This window comes from Hypanus sabinus, chromosome 9 (genome assembly GCF_030144855.1).
Source record: "Hypanus sabinus isolate sHypSab1 chromosome 9, sHypSab1.hap1, whole genome shotgun sequence".
Taxonomy (NCBI): Eukaryota; Metazoa; Chordata; class Chondrichthyes; order Myliobatiformes; family Dasyatidae; genus Hypanus; species Hypanus sabinus.
In genome coordinates, this window is record NC_082714.1 from 68,082,909 (window position 1) to 68,091,204 (window position 8,296).

Below are 8,296 nucleotides of genomic sequence, written 5' to 3' on the forward strand. Positions count from 1 at the left end.
TGCATAAAATAGATGTCTGAAAGTCAGTGCTGCAGTAATGGCATTCTCAGTGGAGAATACCCCTGTGGAGAAGAAATTTATTTTACATGTGCTGTATATTTATGGAGGCTGTAACCCATTAGTCAAGAAGTGTTATCACATCAGAATTACATGGACAATCTTAAAGATGAAATATTTCTTTATTACCTAAAGTAGACAGCAACAATTGACGTGGACAAATCTACCCCGTCAGTATTGAACAGTATAGCATCAGAACAGCCACTTTGGCCCACAACGTTATGCTGATTAATTAAACCAGTAACTAAATGCCTAACTAAACTCATCCCTTCTGCCTACGCAATGTCTATATCGCTCCATTCTCTGCAAATTCATGTGCCTGTCTTAGAGCTTCTGAAACACCCTATTATGTTTGACTCCCCCACTGGCGGAGCATTCCAGTCAGTCAGAGAACATCTGTGTCCAGTACGACACAGGAACAGGCCCTTCAACCCACAATGTTGTACCAAGCCAATTAAATATTAATCAAGTGGCCAACTAAACTCATCTCTTCTGCCTACACAGTGTCCATCTCTTTCCATTTCCCTGACATTCATGTACCTATCTAAACGTCTCTTATAAGTCTTTGATGTTTTTGCCTCTACCACCAGCTTAGGCAGCACATTCCAGGAACCTACCACTCTCTGTGTGTTTAAAACAAAAAAAAAGCTCCTCACAACACACACAAAATACTGGAAGAACTCAGCAGGCCAGGCAGCATCTATGGAAAAAGGTACAGTCAACGTTTTGGGCTGAAACCCTTCAGCAGGACTATCTGTGATAGTATTCTCTTGTTTGTGATTGGATTACTACTCTGAAAAGTCTCTTCCAGGGATTCCTACCCTGAAGTAGTTTAAACTTTCTCTTCAGGAGTTCAGTGAAACCCTCCCTCTGCTCTCCCCCCCACCCCCCTCCCAGTGATCTCCAGTCCTGGCCTGCTGAGTTCCTCCGGCATTTTATGTGTGTTGCTTGGATTTCCAGCGTCTGCAGTTTTTCTCTTGTTTGTGATTTGTTCTTCACATCTCCTTTGAAATTACCTTCTCTCGCCTTAAATGCATGGCCTCTGATATTAGGTATATCAAGCCTTGGAAAACAATACTCCCTGTCTACAATATGTATGCCTCTCATAATCCTATAAACCTCAATCAGATCTCCCCTCAGCCTCCGGCACACCTGGAAAAACAACCCAAGTTTCTCCAGGGTCTCTATAACACATGCCCTCTAATCCAGGTAACTTCCTGGTAAACCTCTTCTGCACTCTCTCCAAGGCAACATCCTTTCTGTAACTGGGCGACCAGAACTGTATACAATACTCCACTCTCTCACCTTAAATATATACCCTCTTGTATATTGACCCGGGGTGGGGGGATGTTAAAAGATACCAGCTGTCTACTCTATCTATGCCTCTCATAATCTTATATACTTCTATCTCCCCTAATTCTGGACACTTGCTCATCACCAAATTCATTTAATTCAACAATGAGATTATCTTTTAGTTGCCAAGAATCTAATCGTGGAGTTTTCTCGCTTAACCTCTCCTTTGCCTTTAAGGCACCTCTATAAAGCTTCCCTCTTTGCCATAATTGTTGATTATGTAGCTAACAATTTGTCTATGGTCATACCCTTATTTTGTCCGATTTTGATGGATAGTAAGACTAATGGATGTTGTTGTCATACAAAAGGGCTCTTTCACAACACTTTTGCTAAGTGTTCATTTCAGAGAGTTGTCCTTCGTATCAACCAAATTGTTGCTTATGATGCCATAGATGGGTCTGGATGAAGATAGATGGCCAGCGTCAGTAGCTGCTGGTCACAGGTTTTGTACAGGTGGAAAGCTGTAGAAAGCTACAGATTCACAGAAAGTGTTATCAACCAAAGAAGATCTACAGGGAAACCCTTGGTCATGATTATCAGCCTTGATTAAATGACAGATCAGATTTAATGGGCCAAATGGCACGAGTCTTAGGGTCAGAGTCCTGTCTGAACAGCAGGGCGACCACCCTTGCAAGCTGATATAAACGAACACATCATTTAAAATCACAAACAAGAGAATCTGCTGGAAATCCAAGCAACACATACAAAATACGCTGGAGAACTCAATAGGCCAGGCAGCTTCTATGTACTGCCTCGCCTGCTGAGTTCCTCCAGCATATTTTGTGTGCATTGCCATCATTTAAAATGTAATTGTCTCTCATTACCTTTTATGGCTGATCATTTTATCGTAGAGTTGTATAGCACAGAAACAGACACTTCACCACCTCCATAAAGACTGTTTGCCCATCTAGATGGCTCAGGGATAGGAATGGTTACTTCAAGTGCTGGGTTTTAGATGTTTCAGAAAGGACAGGGAGGGAAGCAAAAGAGGTGTGGGCGTGACACTGTTGATCAGAGATAGTGTCACGGCTGCAGAAAAGGTGGATGCCATGGAGGGATTGTCTATGGAGTCTCTGTAGGTGGAGTTTAGGAACAGGATGGGGTCAATAATGTTACTGGGTGTTTTTTATAGGCCACCCAAGAGTAACAGGGATATTGAGGAACAGATAGGGCAACAGATCCTGGAAAGGTGTAATAATAAACGAGATGTCATGATGGGAGATCTTAATTTCCCAAATATTGATTGGCATCTCCCTGGAGCAAGGGGTTTAGATGGGGTGGAGTTTGTTTGGTGTGTTCAGGAAGGTTTCTTGACACAATATATAGACAAGCCTACAAGAGGAGAGACTGTACTTGATTTGGTATTGGGAAATGAACCTGGTCAGGTGTCAGATCTCTCAGTGGGAGAGCATTTTGGGGATAGTGATCATAATTCTATCTCCTTTACAATAGCATTGGAGAGAGATATGAACAGACAAGTTAGAAAAGCATTTAATTGCAGTAAGGAGAATTATGAGGCGATCAGGCAGGAAATTGGAAGGTTAAATTGGGAACAGATGTTCTTGGGGAACAGTACGGAAGAAATGTGGCATATGTTCAGGGGAGATTTACTAGAATGTTACTTGGCTTTCAGCACCTAAGTTACTGAGAAAGGTTGAACAAGTTAGGTCTTTATTCTTTGGAGAGTAGAAGGTTGAGTGGGGACTTGATAGAGGTATTTAAAATTATGAGGGGGATAGATAGAGTTCACGTGGATAGGCTTTTTCCATTGAGAGCAGGGGAGATTCAAACAAGAGGACATGAGTTGAGAGTTAAGGGGCAAAAGTTTAGGGGTACAAGTCCATAGGACGCTCAAAGCAGGTTGACTTTGTGGTTAAGAAGGCATACGGTTTTGGCCTTCATTAATCTTGGAATTGAATTTATGAGCCAAGAGGTGATGTTGCAGCTATGTAGGACCCTGGTCAGACCCCACTTGGAGTACTGTGCTCATTTCTAGTCACCTCACTACAGGAAGGATGTGGAAGCAATAGAAAGGGTGCAGAGGAGATTTACAAGGATGTTGCCTGGATTGGGGAGCATGCCTTATGAAAGTAGGTTAAGTGAACTCGGCCTTTTCTCCTTGGAGTGACGAAGGATGAGAGGTGACCTGATAGAGGTGCATAAGGTGATGAGAGGCATTGATCGTGTGGATAGTCAGAGGTTTTTCCCGGGGCTGAAATGGTTGCCGCAAGAGGACACAGGTTTAAGGTGCTGGGGAGTAGGTACAGAGGAGATGTCAGGGGTACGTTTTTTATGCAGACAATGGTGAGTGCGTGGAATGGGCTGTCAGATTCGGTGGTGGAGGCAGATACGGTAGGGTCTTTTAAGAGACTTTTGGATAGGTTCATGGAGCTCAGGAAAATAGAAGGCTATAGGTAACCCTAGGTAATTTCTAAGGTAGGGACATGTTCGGCACAACTTTGTGGGCCAAAGGGCTCATCTGTGTACTCCTTCCTGAACCCACAATCTTCCATGGTGAATAGAAATGAGCGGTCTTCGGTTCGAACGTCACTCTCTTTGCCTGGCTCCACACATAGGTCACTCTCATGCATCCCTAAGAAGACCCACTCTTCTTGGGATACCTTCTTAACCCTGATATACTTACAGAATGCCTTGCAATTCCCCTTCATCTTACCTACCATTATAGCCTACTTACTTTCTTCAGTTGCCTCCTGTTTCTCTAGCGACCCCCTCAATCCAAGTTGCCAATGCCTATCAAGTTTCTTTTTCTGCCTAGATCAAGCCTTCAACTTTTACAATCTAAGTTTCCTTAATCTTAACATAGAACACAGAACAGTACAACAGGGGAACAGGCCATTTGGCCCACAATCTTGAGACAAAACAGCTAAAAAGTAAATCAAAAACACCCAAAAACTAAACCTTCCTACCTATGTCCATATCCCTCCATTCATGTGCCTATCTAACCACCTGTAAAGCATCCCCCACTCTGAGTGAAACACTTACCCTCACATCTTTTTTGAACCTACCTAATCTCACCTTCAATGTCCTCTGGTATTAGATATTTTTACCCTTGGAAAAAGATAACTACCTCTCTATCTACCCCTCATAATCTTATAAATCTCTATCAGATCTCCCCTCAGCCTCTGCCATTTCAAAGAAAACAACCCAGGTTGTCCAGCCTCTCATGATAGCACGTGCCTCTAAACCAGGCAACATTCTGGTAAACCTCTTCTGCACTCTCTGAAGCCTCAACGATAGCGGGGTGACCAAAACTGTATGCAATGCTCCAGATGTGGCTTAACCAGGGTTTTATAAAGTTGCGACATAACCATGTGACTTTTGAACTCAATGCCTTAAATAATAAAACCAAGCATCCCATAAGCCTTCTTAACCACCTTATCAAGCTGTGTAGCCACATTCACGGAGCTATAAACTTGGTCCCCAAGATCCTTCCGCTCAGCAACACTGTTTTGGATCTTGCCCTTAACAGTGTACTGTCTCCTTGCATTTGCCCTCCCAAGGTGCAACATCTCACATTTATCTGGTTTAAGCTCCATCTGCCATTTCTCTGTCCATATTTCCAACTGATCTATATCATGCTGTATTCTTTGCCAGTCTTTTACATTATCCACTATTCCACTAATCTTGGTATCATCTGCAAATTTACTAACCCACCCATCTACATTTTCATTCAGGTCATTTATAGACATCAGACAGCAGAGGTCACAGTACAGATTCAGGCAGAACACCACAAATTACAGACCTCCAGCTTGAATAAGTCCCTTCGACCACTACCCTCTGTCTCCCATGCACAATCCAGTTCTGAATCCAAAACAGCCATTCACTGCGGACCACGTGTATCTTAATCTTCTGGATTAGCCTCACATGAGGGACTTTGTCAAGCACCTTACTAAAATCCATGTAGACAACATCCACTGCCCTGCCCTCACCAATCTCTCTCATCACCTCATCAAAAAAATCAGTCAAGTTGTTAAGGGACAACCTGCCTCACAGAAAGCCATGCTGGCTTTCTCTAGTTAGGCCATGGGTTTCCAAATGCTCGTATATCCTATCCCTATGAATTTTCTTCAGCAATTTCCCTACAACTGACGTGAGACTCACTGGTCTATAGTTCCCAAGATATTCCCTTGTTCCCTTCTTAAATGGAGGTACAACATCAGCCACTCGCCGGTCCTCCAGGACCTTGTCTGTGGCTAGAGAGGACGCGAAGAAACTGGTGAAGACCCCAGCAATCTCACCTCTACTTCCCTCAATAACTTGAGTAAATCCCATCAGGCCCTGTGGACACATCCACCTTAATACTCATTCAGAGACCCAACACTTCCTCCACCTTGACCTCTAAACATTCTAACATATTAATGCACTCAGTTCTGCTCTCCTGGTCCTACATCTTCTTTTCCTTGGTAAATACTGCAGCAAAGTACTCATTAAGGACCTCACTGGCATTCTCTGCATCCAAGCAAATGTTCCTCTCTTTATCCTTGAGTGGTCTTACTTTTTCTCCAGTTATAACCATAAAGATTAGGAGCAGAATTAGGCCATTTGGCCCATCAAGTCTTCTTCATCTTTTCATCATGGTTGATCCACTTTCCCTCTCAGCCCCAATCTCCTTCCTTCTCCCCGTATCCCTTAGTGCCCCGACTTATCAATGATCTATCAACCTTTGCCTTAATTATACATAAAGACTTGGCCTCTGCAGCTGGCTGCAGCATAAAATTCCACAGATTCACCACCATCTGGCTAAAGAAATTCTTCCTCATTTCCATTTTAAAAGAATGTTCCTCTATTCTGAGGTGTATCCTGTGGTCTTAGACTATCTCCCATCACAGGAAACATCCTCTCTACATCCACTGTAGAGTGGCCTTTCAATATTTGAAAGGTTTCAATTAGGTCACCACTGAATTCTGAATTCCAGCAAATACAGGCCCAGAGCCATCAAATGCTCTTCATATGACAAGCCATTCAATCCTGGAGTCATTTTCATGAACCTCCTTTGAACCCTCTCCAGGTTCAGCACAACCTTTCTAAGATAAATGGCCCAGAACTGCTCACTATACTCCAAGTGAGGCCTCACCAGTGCTTTATAAAGTCTCAACCTTGCTTTTATATCATTTGCCTTCCTTACCACAGACTCAACTTGCAAATTAACCTTGAGGGAACCCTGCACAAGCACTCCCAAGTCCCTTCGTGCCTCAGTTTTTTGTATTTCCTCCCCATTTAGAAAATAGTCAAATCTTTTATTTCTTCTACCAAACTACACTTTGGTAGAACACCCAATGCTGTATTCCATCCACCATTTCTTTGCCCATTCTCCTAATTTGTCTCAGTCCTTCTGTAGCCTCTCTACTTCCTCAGCACTACCTATCCCTCCACCTATCTTCATATCATCTGCAAACTTTGCAACAAACCCATCAATTCCATCATCCAAATTGTTGACATATAACATAAAAATAATTGGTCCCAATACAAACCTCAGGGGAACACTACTGGTCACCAACAGCAAACCAGAAAAGACTCCCTTTATTTCCACTCTTTGCATCCTGCCAATCAGCCACTTCTTTGTCCATGCTAGAATCTTTCCTGGAATACCATGGGCTTGTACTTGTTAAGCAACCTCATGTGTGGCACCTTGTCAAAGGCTTTATGAAAATCCAAGTACACAACATCAACCAATTCTCCTTTGCCTATCCTGCTTGAATTACAACAGATTTGTTAGATAAGATTTTCCCTTGAGGAAACCATGCCGACTACTGCCTATTTTATCAAGTGCCTCCATGTACCCTGAGACCTCATCCTTAATAATGGACTCCAACATCTTCTCAACGACTGAGGAAAGACTAACTGGCCTATAGTTTTGTTTCTTCTGCCTCTCTCCCTTCTTGAAGAGTGGAGTGACATTTGCAATTTTCCATTCTTCCAGAACCATTGCAGAATCTAGTGATTCTTGAAAGATCATTACTAATGCCTCCACAATCTCTTCAGCTACCTCTTTCAGAACCATGGGGTGTACACCATCTGGTCCAGGTGACTTATCTACCTTCAGACCTTTCAGTTTCCCAAGAACCTTCTCTCTAGTAATGATAACTTCACACACTACATGACCCCTGACACCTGGAACTTCCACCATACTGTTAGTGTCTTCCACAGTGAAGACTGGTGCAAAAAACTTATTCAGTTCATCTGCCATTTCCTTGTCCCCATTTCTACCTCTCTAGCATCATTTTCCAGCGGTCCAATATCCACTCTCACCTTTCTTTTACACTTTATGTATCTGAAGAATCTTTTGGTATCTTCTTTGATATTACTGGCTAGATTGCTTGCATAATCCATCTTTACTTTCTAAATGACTTATTTAGCGGTCTTCTGTTGATCTCTAAAAGCTTCTTAATCTTCTAAATTCCCACTAATTTTTGCTCTATTATGTCTTCTCTTTGGCTTTTATGTTGACTTTGATTTCCCTTGTTAGCCACAGTTGCCTTCAGAATACATTTTCCTCTTTGGGATGAATGTATCGTGTGCCTTCCGAATTGCTGCCAGAAACTGTAGCTGTTGCTGCACTGCCGTCATCCCTGCCAGTGTTCTTTCTGATCGATTCTGGTCTCCAATTTCATGCCTCTTGCTCTTGATGTATGTATAGAATGCCTTGGGATTCATCTCAACCCTACTTGCCAAGGACTTTTCATGACCCTCCTGGTTTTCATAATTTTCTCCTTTAGCATTTTCCTGGCTTCTTTATAATCCTCGTGTGCTTCATTTGATCCTAACTTCCAAAGCTTTATATACTTTTCCTTTTCTTTCTTGACTATATCATCACCTCTCTGAATGTTCAATGTTTTCTAATCTTTCTATTCCTTCTAACAGGAAC